At 43.4% G+C, this 12,250-nt stretch overlaps 1 protein-coding gene across 1 annotated transcript in view; it reads left to right on the top strand.

Moving 5' to 3' along the window:
• The first annotated feature begins 361 nt into the window (after window positions 1-361).
• LOC149800514 (uncharacterized) overlaps window positions 362-12,250 on the top strand; it is a 32,779-nt gene continuing 20,890 nt past the window's right edge. The window contains exon 1 of the mRNA XM_089960145.1: window positions 362-453. The gene's annotated coding sequence lies outside the window, so the exon portion shown is untranslated. The remainder of the gene's footprint in view (window positions 454-12,250) is intronic.

Raw genomic sequence — 12,250 nt, 5'->3', positions numbered from 1 at the left:
GGGCTTTTTTCGTAACTTTGAGTAATGATTCCATGGTTAATATGTGTCGTCTTGTTGATTAATATTTCTGAGTTTATCCCTGGCCTTTCGAACATCTCAGCATCTTCCCTTGTGATATGTGTATTTACCTATACGATTCTCCAGAAGTTACGGCTTTCTCTGTATCTTGGATGCCGTTGCAATCAGTGTCCGGGTGGGTGTGTGTATGGGTGTGGATGAAAAATAAAAACTCAGTACCATAAGATATCAGTTGCAGTACAATGTATTGGTAAGAACTTCGATATCGGGTGTCTTGTGAAATACAATGAACTTTTTGAAAACATTATACAGGTTGCTACTTTCATTATAGATACCAGGAAGTATTAGTCAGCTGTAATATTTAGCCTGAACCACAGTTGTGTTCTGTATGCATCAGTTGCAGTTTGGCTGATACTTGTGCACACATTATATAAGGTAACTGCAGTTCACACATATTTTCTGTACTTTAGTGAATTTCTCAACCCCTTCCCCAACCACATCTCTCTCTCTCTCTCTCTCTCTCTCTCTCTCTCTCTCTCTCTCATATTGCCTTATTCATATAGTTGCTGTAGTATTTGGGGTGGGGACTTGAATATTATTTTTGCTGGAAATATTCTTTACTGCGGAGTTAAATGTTACATTTCATGGGGACATGTGTACAGGCAAAATATGCCAAACTTAATAAAAACTTGCTTACTACTAAACTACCAAATCTAATGTGATGTGCGTTGCAAGTTTATATTGTTACAAAGTGGGTCGGAGTGCTTTTTTAAAGTGAGTGACATGTTAGTGGGTCCAAGTCCCTATGTGCGGATTTAATATAAAATATATCACTAATATTCTTTTCGAGACTTGTAAACATCTTTACAACATAAACTTTAACGACACGAAAATTAGCTGATTCGAAATGATAATTATTGTTCATGGGTTTTTCTCATTACGCATCTTTGCAATAAATACAGTGTTGGTAATATTTCTTATTAAGCGCGTGCGTTCCCCGTCCCCTAGTAGTTAATGGGGATCTTATAGGGTCTATGGGATTTATCATTACAGACCCCCTTGGGAACATATAGGGTCTATGTAAATTTAACATGGAGAAAAATCGTGGGAACATATAGGGTCTATGGGAATTAACATGGCCAAAAACCCTGGGACAATATAGGGTCTATGTAAATTTAACATGGACATTAACCCTTGGGACTGTATAGGGTCTATGTAAATTTGAAACAGGGAGGGTCTCTATTTTTTTTAAAAAAAAATAAAATAAAAAAAGGGGTAGGCAATTCAAAGACTATCTCTTTTCGAGAAATATGGCTGGCCCTGAAAAGGGCCTTTGGGTTTTTCTTCTTCTTCTTTTATCTTCTTAACTTTTTCCAACATCTTCTTAATTTGTCTATCATTCCTTTCTTCTTCTTTTCTGTTTCCGGCAGCCAGTCCGGGTGGCCCATGGCCCGGAACTTCTCTTGGATTTTCATCCAGTTTGTGTTCAGTTTTTCGAATTCATCCTTTTTTCTTCTATTTTCTTCGTCTTTTCTTTCATTGGACCACTTTTCTTTGATCTTCTTGACCTCTTTGGTCAGCACATTCCTCATTAGTTCTTCAGCTTTCTTAAGTTTTTCTAACCCCCACTTTGCGAAACACCAATCTGTCCATTCTACAACGTCTTCTAAAAAGCACCTTGCACTTGTCACATGATCTATTGCTTCTTTTAACTTACCCACTTTGACATACAGTGGGTTAATTAAACCTCTGATTCTCTTCTCCTCATCCTCTATCATTTCTTTCACGATGTTTACGGCTAAGTGCAGGCTGTTTACTTGTCTTGAGACGAAGTCTTTTGTCACTTCATACCTCCATTCCTGTTCAACCCTTTCTGCTACACTCAATCCATCTACCATCCAATACCAACTTCCCATAAGATCGTTGTATAAAGCTGAAGCTGCTGGCATCTTCTTGTTTGCTTATTCCGTAGAATGAGCTCCAATGGCCAACACTGTTAGTTTTATACTGAAAGTGTGGACGTGAAGGAAAACATCCCCCTAAAAACATAAAATTGATCTTACCTAGATCATGACCCAACAACGCGCGGACGTGAAGGAAAACATCCCCACTTTTCTCATTTCATATAATATAACCCAAACTATACTCTCCACATACACTAAGAAACAATAAAGAAACCCATAATCTACTATTCACACAAACTTACTTCATCATTTACAAACACAAACACACAATCACATACACTCCCACTATTAATAAAGAGTTAGTGTTTATATTCACACTACTCTACCTACACACATTGGCAAATCGATCGTTATTTCTTTTCTAGAGTATTGGGGTAGCCCTGAAAAGGGCTGTTTTGTTTGGAACTTCATGGACACCTGGTTAATGGTGGCACCTTCCAGGCCTGGCGCCACATACGCATCTTATCCCCCAGTTACTTTTTACCTTTTGGGGGGAGAGAGCAGAGGCAGGATATGTCGCTTCAGAATCCCAATTTTCGCTCTCTGGGATTTTGAAATTTTTTCTTCTCTCCTTTTCCTCCTCCTCTTCTTTGTTTCTTCTTTCCTCTTTATATCTTCTTTCTTCTTCTTCTTCTTTATATCTTCTCTCCTCCTCTTCTTTGTTTCTTCTTTCCTCCTCTCTTATCCTTCCCTCCTCGACAATGGCTTCCGCGGCCAGTTCATTTAATATGCGCCTGGCATATTCCAGATGCACATGAAGCTCCAACAGTTTCTCAAGTCTCGTGTTCATTTTTTGGTGTTGATCAATCAACAAGGGTAACTGGACTGCCGAACGAGTTTCAATTTATACTGAAAGCGCGGACGTGATGGAAAACATCCCCCTAATAACATAAAATTCATCTTACCTAGATCATGACCAAAAAAACAACAACGCGCGGACCTAAAAGAAACACTCACTCACTTTTATGCTACCCATCACTATTTTAAAATTTTTTTATAAATCACTTCAATAGACTATCCACATACGCAAAGCAATCCAATCTAACTCCAAATATACACCTCTAACAGCCAAACAAACATCATTTTAATCTACTATCCACACCAACTTACTTGAGCTCTTACAAACACAAACACATACACTTTCACTATCAATAAAGAGTTAGTGTTTATTTTCACACTACTCTACCTACACACACACATTGGCAAATCGATCGTTACTTCTTTTCTAGAGTATTGGGGGTAGCCCTGAAAAGGGCTGTTTTTTTGTTTGCTATGGCATTCTTTTTTTAGTTTCTAAGAATGCGATGTCCTCTGAGGATAGACTTTCTGGCGATAGGTCTGCTTCTTCGGAAAGAGAAGAAGAACTCTTTGGTGTCGATACGGCAATCGACAAAGCCTCTGTCAGGTTCAGGTTGCTGCTGCTGTTGTTGTTGTTGTTGTTGTTGCTGTTTTTGAAGTCTGTACTTCTCTGTCCATTCTTCTTTCTCCCTGTTCACTTCTTCTCTGAAGAGCTCTTCTATCAGGTCTTCAGTGATTTTTAACATTCTCACATTCTCTATTTCTTCTGGCTTCGGTATCAGACTGTGTCTGACCCTATGCAAATTCACGTAGGCTTCGTTGAGCTTAGCTAGTTTGGAGCACATCTTCGTAGGAGGATGAGTCGACAATGGATGGTTAGACTGGAAACAAACCGGTTCTTAAAGTGAAAGCGCGGACGTGAAGGAAAACATCCCCCACACGGTTTTCGATTCGCAACGTTCAGTGATTGTCATGAGAGGGATAGTAAGAAATGAAAGAGCATCAAGTCAACATTCTTATAGCTAAACAAAAGACAAAAGCATTTTTTCAAAACACAACATTTTTTATTCAAAAATCACTTAACACTAAACAACAACTCTAACATTTTTAACAATAATCCAACACTATAACATCAAACCATTTTTTTTCAAATCACCAACATTTTTTCTCAATGGACAATCTACTTTAAACAGGGCTGACAACGTTGTGAATGAAATTGTGATTTCCACTTTTGGAAATCATTAGGCCATTGATGGACACTACGTTTCCTAGCTTGAGACAAAAGATAAGCATAATGGTCACAAAACCATCGATCTACTTTCACATCGTTTCTAGCAGAAGAACGAGGATCGAAATGAGTCACTAAATGTTCTAAGGAATAGCCCAGGCTGCGATGATGCAGAAAATACACACAGTACTGTCCACACACCAAGGAATCTGTGCCTTGTAATTTTACGTTATTGAATCGGGTGGTTTGAGCATTTCTTCTCATAAAGTCGATGATATCGTCTTCCAAAGGGGGCAATCCGTACGAATCGAAATATTCCACACATCCTTCTTGAGGAAAGTAGACGGCTACCCAGTGGGTTCCTGGGAGATGACTGTCGTCCGTGTTGATCACGTAAGCTTGATGGTCTTTAGGTTTGCGATGAGGGAGTTCATCTTTAGCACAGACGACAGGATTCCAAGAAGCCGTATACGAACTATGGTTCAAAAGGTAATAAAGTTCCCAGGTATCCATTGATTTGTGTTTTTTTCTTCTTCACAGGTAATAATAAGTCGTCAATTCGATCCTGACTTTTTGCTTGAAAATGTCTGACGAATAAACGGTTATTCGTTCTGTTTCCTCACTCTGATTCAGGAGAGCTTCGATACGATGGATCTCTTGAGTGGTTAATGGTGGACAAGAATGTTCACGCAAGTCTTTATACCACTGGTGCAACACGTCTTTGTTCGAGATGAGACTCCAAGCTTCGTCCAGATACTCGTCCAATTTTTCTTCTTGACTCAACATCAGGCATTTATCGTGTTGAATTTGACTGGGATGATCGTTTTGACATCCATAACAATTTTTCTTGATCAATTCCGTCATTTTGTCGACCAAGTGTTTGGCAAAACAGGAGACTAAATGGGCTTCTTGTTCTGGCCATCTTGACTTCATCATGATCACTTCTTCTTCCACAGTCTCCTCACATTTCATGTCCAAAGTTTCTCCACTTTGTAAAGAGGGATAGCAGTCTGCCATGGCTTCTAATAATCTAGAATGACTTCTCTCAAACTGTTGATTTCTATGGTATTATCGAATTCTGCATACAGGATGACGTTCACCGTTTCATCAGGGATTCGGTTTGCAAATTGAATTTCCACACGAATCTGGCCAGATTTTATAGGGTGGAAATGTCCCTCGTCGCTGCCTTGGTCTGGAGTGAAATCGAAAGCCCACAAAGTGTAGCCTCCGGCATAATCCTCGTACGTAATGCCGTGACTGGTGTTGGTTCCTAACTGACCCGTGGCTTCGTACAGGGACAAGTACGATCTCAAGTAATTCTTCTTGGCAAAGTCAGGTTCAAAAGGTCGGGTACACAAGGTCTTGCCGTCGCGACTGACTTCGATCTTGGACACGCCAAAGTGTCGAAAGTAGAAAGGATTTTTACCCAAATCTCCGTTGAAGGCTGTATTCTCGACGATACCAACGATCAAACGTTTCGGTAGCTGTCCTTGGAACAGATGATCTTCGATCATGGATCGCTGTCCCTTGGGAATGGTGAACGTTTTCACTTCCACGCGTCGTATGGGATACTTGGCGGTCGTTCTGCTCAATGTTTGACTGATGTCGTTACCCACTTTAGGTAACACTTCCACGCGTCGTACGTAGAGCCTTGCTTCCTGGATGACAGTTTTGCAAGCAGTACTGCCTATCAAATGGAAAGTGGCACTGCTCCGATTCAGTCTCAGGCGGACATTCACCCCGTTCAGCAAATACTTGTCTTGCAACCACATGTCCAAATGCAAACGATCCATCAGTTCTAAACTATCTCCACTTTTGATTCTGTTTCTTCGTTCTATAAATCCATCATTTGTTGATTTAGTTTTATCCTTTGTATCAATTTCTAATTCTTCAAACTGGCCTGCTTCGTCAGCTTCCCATAGCACACAGGCATTGAGATGAGTGTTCTTGGCGTCTATTCCGTACGTCAAGAGATTTTCCAGGTACGCTCGATAAGGGTAAGTATCCATGCTGCTGCTGACCAGTTTGTTGTTCAAGTACAAGTCCACTCCGCTAAACAAGGAATGCATGAAATTGTTGACGGGAGCTATTACCTCATCGCCATCTAGGGGTGAATTGTCCTCATCGACAACTTTAACATTCAAGTACAAGTAACTGCTATTCAGATCGATGTAATCTTCGGGCTGTCCTTTGATTTCAAACTCGATGGGAGCTGAGGCTGTCAATGAGGAGACGGGGTGAAATTCCACCCATTGGGATTCTTGCATGGTCATCATCGTGGGGGGCATGGCAAACAGATCCAGTTCCGTCTTGGAACAGGCGCAAGACTCTCGGTGCATCATTTTTTGGCTCTTTTCTCAATAATCGAAAACGTCTAAGTCTCGAACGGTTCTTCTTTTCTTGGCCTTTCTAGCTTGAAGTCTGGTGAAAGGGTGTTTTCTTCGTCGTCGTCGTTTTCTGCCTTGTCCTTGCTGAATGCCTGATTCGGTAGCGTGCATGGCATTTATAGGTGTGTCTCGTCGGCCCAAAATGTCTTTGCCCGTTTGCAGCAAGACATTTTTGCCTGCCCTCATGAAGGCTTCTTTAGGGTTTTGTTTGTCGATGATGACATTTTGGAGAAATTCTTTGCCTTGCGTCAGTGCCGCATCTTTCAAGGCGTGCAATCCGCGTGTCACCATCGGTTTCAACACTGGGGCCACAGAACGAAAGGCCGATTTCAGCATATCTCCTAAACCGTGTCCTCGTTGTCGAGCCACCCCTTGGTACACTGGATACATGACTTACTTACGAGTCGTGAGAGAACCGTTTTCGAAAATGGAGTTTCACCGTGACTTTTCCTTTGGTGAATGGAATATTTTGTCCCAAATCTCCTTTTATAGCAATGTTGACCGTGTCCAAATACGACTTGCTGACAGGCAAATAATGAGGATGGACAAATTCGCGGTGGACGTGGTAAGTGTTTCCACCTTCCTGGTCACTGGCCGTGGTATTATCCACTTTGAAAGGAATGACACGCAGTAACGGTACAGAGGTGTGTCCCACCACGTTGTACTCCACCACATCGGAGTACACGAACATTAAATTCAGTCCTTGATTCAGTTCTACAGGGAATCGAAAATACTTGTAAAATTCCGTATTGCTGTTGATCTTCGGATTAAAATTTGGAGCCATGTTTGTGTCTCCACCTAAAATATCAAACAAGTCACGATTGAAACTGATGGACATCGTTTGGGTATCCTGAAATTTCATCAGTAAGCGACGAGCCACTTTATGGTACTCCAGGGTGACACTTTTTTTGGCTCTGTTCAGGGCTTTGCCAAAGGCGAACTCGAACCTGTCCACAATAGTGTCCACCAAATGTTGGCCGCTAAAATAAAACCCTGGTGGAATTTTCACGGTGTAGATTTTGAAGGCTGGATTGCTGGTGGATGTTGTTGTGATCCCTGAAAACCCGATGTCAGTCATGGCTTCTTGTAATTGTTGGTTCAGGATTTCGACCTCAAAAAAGTTTTGCTTTTCGGTGATGTTTTTGATTTGTGTAGGGTGAATCATTTCTACTAAAGCCACTTCCCAATGGGCTTCGTGATCTAAGGGGATGGCTTGAGGTAATTTGGCCGTGTAACAGCACAATGTGTTATTGGGAAACACCTCCATGGAACTGTCACTGGGTAAGGTTAAGTAAAATTGGTTTTGGTGACTCATAATTCCAGAGTTCTGTGGCTGTCCGAGGGGATATTACTGGACGTCAGAGGTGTGTCTCCGCCCAAAATGGGGTTCTGGTTGTGGTTGTTGTTGGAGTGGTGACTGGCACTGGCACTGGACACAACGTTCCCGTTCGAGGAGAATTTCAGGGAGGGATTGGGAAGCAGGTAACCGATGCAACTGCTCAATAAAATGGTCCACAATTGTTTGTCTCCTTGTTGCAAACTCAAATTGGCGATGGCTGCCCCGATGACACAATACACCACGAAGATTTGGCAGAAAAAGACGATTTGCGTTTTAGGCACACGTTCTCCACACCACACCCACAAGGGTTGTTTTTGTAAATCTTGCACAGAAGAACTAGGTGAAGGAGGATTGGTCGACGTAGCTGCGTCTGATGTGTGAAAGGGCATGATGGTCACTTCTTTTTATAGTCGATGACTTGCGAAGCGTCGATCCAAGAAACGTACTTTGACTTCTTTGACACGTCGTTTGCCCACTTTACGGCTTCTGCGTTCGAGAATGCTTTCGATGTCGTACACGTCGTCTTCTTTTTTGGTGACACGTTGTAACTCGGGCAAATAAAACGTTCCTTTGAGCACTTCTCCGTTCATGTCTTCCAATTTATAGACGGCAGGATGACGGCCATGCACTCGTCCAGTGACGCGAAACAATTCGGTCGTCCAGTTAGGTAAGTAACCTTTGTCGAAAGTGCGTTTGGTTTTGCCAATGCGCACCCAATCTCCTACGGCCAACTCTCCACTTTTCTTGGGGACAGCCCTCGTCGGGGACGTACCGAACAGACGCTCGAACACCAACACTTCATTGTCGGGAGTCACGTCTTGCGGGGCACGTCCGATGCTTCGATGGTAAGATTGGTTGTACGCTTGCACCAGGTGCGGTAAGATGTCGATGTACTTCAGAGTGTGATGATGCGTAAAATATTTCCACATGCGTTCTTTCAAAGTGCGTTGAAAACGCTCCACGATGCTGGCTTTGGTTTCGGGATTCTCGGTGGTAAAAAAATGAATGTCACGTTTCTTTAATTCTTTTTGGAAAGCTTGGTTCAGAAATTCGGTGCCTTTGTCCGTTTGCCATCGAAGAGGGTGACGGCCACTTTGTTTCAACACTCGTTGCAGGGCTCGCACTAACTCGCTGCTGGATTTGGAAGTCAAGGGCACGACCCAGGCAAATTTGGAAAAGACGTCGATGACACAAAACAGATATTTGTAGCCACGATTGTAGCTGGCCAAATGAGAGACATCGGCTAAATCGGCTTGCCATTGATGATCGATGCCTTCCACTCGGGTGCGACTTCTGGCAAACTTGCGTCGAATGGGTTTGTGTAAAGTGTAGGTAGCTTGTTCTTGTAACCATCGTTGCACTTGAGGTAAACGGAGACTTTTCATTCGCGTTTTGGCAGCACGATACAATTTTTGAACTCCTGCGTAACCTGCAGGATGCGAGGGATCGTAGTAAATGCTAGCTAAGACTTTTTCCATTTTTTTGTGTTGATTGGTGTCTTAATAAGGCACCCACTCTTGGAAGAGGCTACTCTTTTTGTCTTGGGGTATTTTCTTGGATTGCAAGGCTTTGCGTGTGCGACCGGCAATAGGTGTCGAAGAGGAGGATGTCTGAGCAGGGGATATCGGTTCTTGTTTCACTTCTGTCTTCACTTTCTTTTTCTCTTGTGAGGAAGAAGGGGTGGCCATCATCTTTTTAATCCATCCAATTCTGGAGGTAGGTGGTGTTGTTAACTTGCGTACTTTTTCTGGTGGAGTTTGAAACCCTTCTTCTTCTTCTTCTTTTCCTTTTTCTGTCTTGACCACTGGTACCGGTACTGGTACTGGTACTGGTGATGGTGCTGGACTTTTCATCAAGGTCTTAAAATCTTTCAAAGTGGGTAGAGCTGTTTCGTCTAAAGCTTTCTGGTGAAAGAGTTGCAGTCGTTGCAAGAGTTGACCGTACTTTTGCGATTTTTCTGTTTCGGACAAATCTTGGCGATCCATCAAGGATTGCAATTCGTGTTGTAACTGGGACATCTCGCTCAAATGGGGATTGGGAGGTAAATGCGGGGTGCGTTGTTCTTGCCACCGATGGTATTCCATCCATCGTTTGTAAGGCACTAAAGCTAGTTTTCGTCCTTCCATGGGGTTGTCAGGGGTCGATTCTGAGATCTTGGAACTTCCGAGGCCTTTTTATCTTGCTCCCACCAGTCCTCCCAACATGGTTCCCAAGACTCCTTTCAGTATGGGGCCTAACAAGAGAGGTAAAATGCCTCCACGTTGGACCAACATCTTCTTTTTTTGACGAATGGGAATTTTCTTTTGAACCATTTGGCGAAGAACGTGACGATGTTTGCCTAAGCATTGTTTCTGGTGTTTGGACAAAGGGATCGTGCCTTTCAAAACGTTCAAACAACATTCGCACACGGTATCGATGACCTCTTTGGAGGCCGTTTGAATGAGTTTTTTTCGTAGGGGTGAAGAAGCTTTGGACAGGACAGATAACAGGTCCCCATGTTTAGCTAAACGTGGCGGCAGTCCTTTCCTTTTCTTTCCTTGGGGTTTTCTGGAGGGTGACATTTTTTGCTTGTGGATTCCGGGACATTCACCGAACAGACACTAACGTCGATGACTTAACGCACGCCCTTTTATCTTTTTTTTGGGACTATCGCTTTGTCATAAAGGTGACAATGTTTTTCCCAAAATCACCAAGGAATCCTCCCCTTTGTTGACGCCTCTTTTTCTTGGAACGACTGTGTCTTTTCTTAGGGTAATGTCGATGCTTGGCTAAGCGCTTTGTCGGATGACGCGTCTGCCTTTGTCTCTTTCTTTTGTGGCTTCTTGGAGGTGACATCTTTTTTACAAGTTCACTGATACCCCGACTTGGTCACAGGCTCTTTTTATACTGGAACGCGTCGCCACTGATTGTCTTTACGTTTTATCAGTTTGAGGACAGGCATGACACGTCGTGCAGGGGTACGCAACGGACTAAATCGAGCCAGTTCTTGCTTGGACAAATCCAGTAAACTTTGTAACATGCCCGATCTTTCTTGGACTTTGATTTTGGGAGAAGGTACTTTGTGAGCAGCAGCCACTGCCACTAAATTGGAGGGTCCTGCCACTGGGGAAGTTCTTTTGGGGGTCATCAACGGAGATGTTCTTGGTGTGATCAACGTCTCCAAGTACTCTTCAGTTCTGGGTGTCATCAACGGAGAAGTGGATGAACGTGAGGATGCCGGAGACGCAGTCACTGCCGTGGCAGGTCGTGGTTTGCGAGTGTAAGGTTGCGTCCTGGCCGAAGTGCCTCTCTTGCGACCTGTTTTCTTCTGTGGACTTTTCTTTTTCTGGGGACTTTTTCTCTGTTTCTTTTTCTGGGGGCTTCTTTTCTTTTTCCGGGGTGGTGGTGTCTGGTAAGAGGAGGGTCCTGCCACTGGAGAAGTTATTCTTCTTGGGGACCTGGTCTTTTTCTTTTTCTTCTTGGGGCTTCGTTGGACTTTTGTCTTGGGGATAACTTTGGGGGTATTAGGATCCCATCTTAAGAGTGAGCGAATGATGACCCCTCCTAGAGTACCGCTCCCTCCAGGTTTCAAAATGATTTGTTTTTTGGTTTGAGTGTCGATGCGGGGATCGGCCAGTTGGACCAAAGCGACTTTGTTTCGATCGAAAAAGCGTTTGGTTTGATGAGGAATCTGAATGATTCCTTGGAGTAATTGACGTGCCGTCACCGTGAACCATCGTAAGACTTCTTTGAGACTAGCTTCTAAGACACGGGCTCGTGTTTGTGGATCTTTTTCTCGACTGATGCCATACAAGGCACGAATCAATTTGACGGGAAGATGCGACTGAAGGGACGTCATGTTCACACTGTGTGAGACCGACGAAAAAGGGTCTGAGGTTTTTATAGATTTTTTGATGGGGAGTGAAATGAAGTCGAGGACGGAGACGTGTACAGGACAGGCCCTCCGTCTTGGCACCAGTGGTGAAACAAGTGGGTACGAAATCGCAAATCCTCGGGGGTCGTAGGTTTCAAATCGACGAGTAAATAGGCGTGTGGCGTTTGAGTGGCATCGTCGTACGCCTGAGTCAGCCAAGGCGTTCCTAACTGTTTGGCTAAGACTTGCACTTGCGATTTATCTCGAGGGCTTTTAAACAAGACCACGTAATGCGCATTGAGACTGATGGTGCGATGGGCTTTACTTTGTTGAAACAAATTTTGGGTGATGTAAATGACACTGGCATTACGGTGATGCCCTTTGCGCGTGAACCACAATTTAATTTCTTCTTCGTCTTCTCCTAACATGTCGTCGAAAATGACCAAATGGGTTTGACGGGAGTCAGAGACGATGCCGTCGTCTTCTTTAGGAATGCCTTCCACAAACACGATGGAATCGCCTTGACTTTCTCGCAAGAGGCTGTACGCCGATTGCCACTCTTTGTAACACCACACGATCCGTTGAGGTGGCCGATCGATCAAATGATGTTTATGTTCGATCAAACGTTTGACGAATTCGGTTTTGCCTGAACCGCTAGGTCCA

This window comes from Sinohyriopsis cumingii, chromosome 5 (assembly GCF_028554795.1).
Source record: "Sinohyriopsis cumingii isolate HCF-2022 chromosome 5, ASM2855479v2, whole genome shotgun sequence".
NCBI lineage: Eukaryota > Metazoa > Mollusca > Bivalvia > Unionida > Unionidae > Sinohyriopsis > Sinohyriopsis cumingii.
Note: the sequence above shows the minus strand (reverse complement) of the source record. Positions and strands in the feature narration are given on the sequence as shown.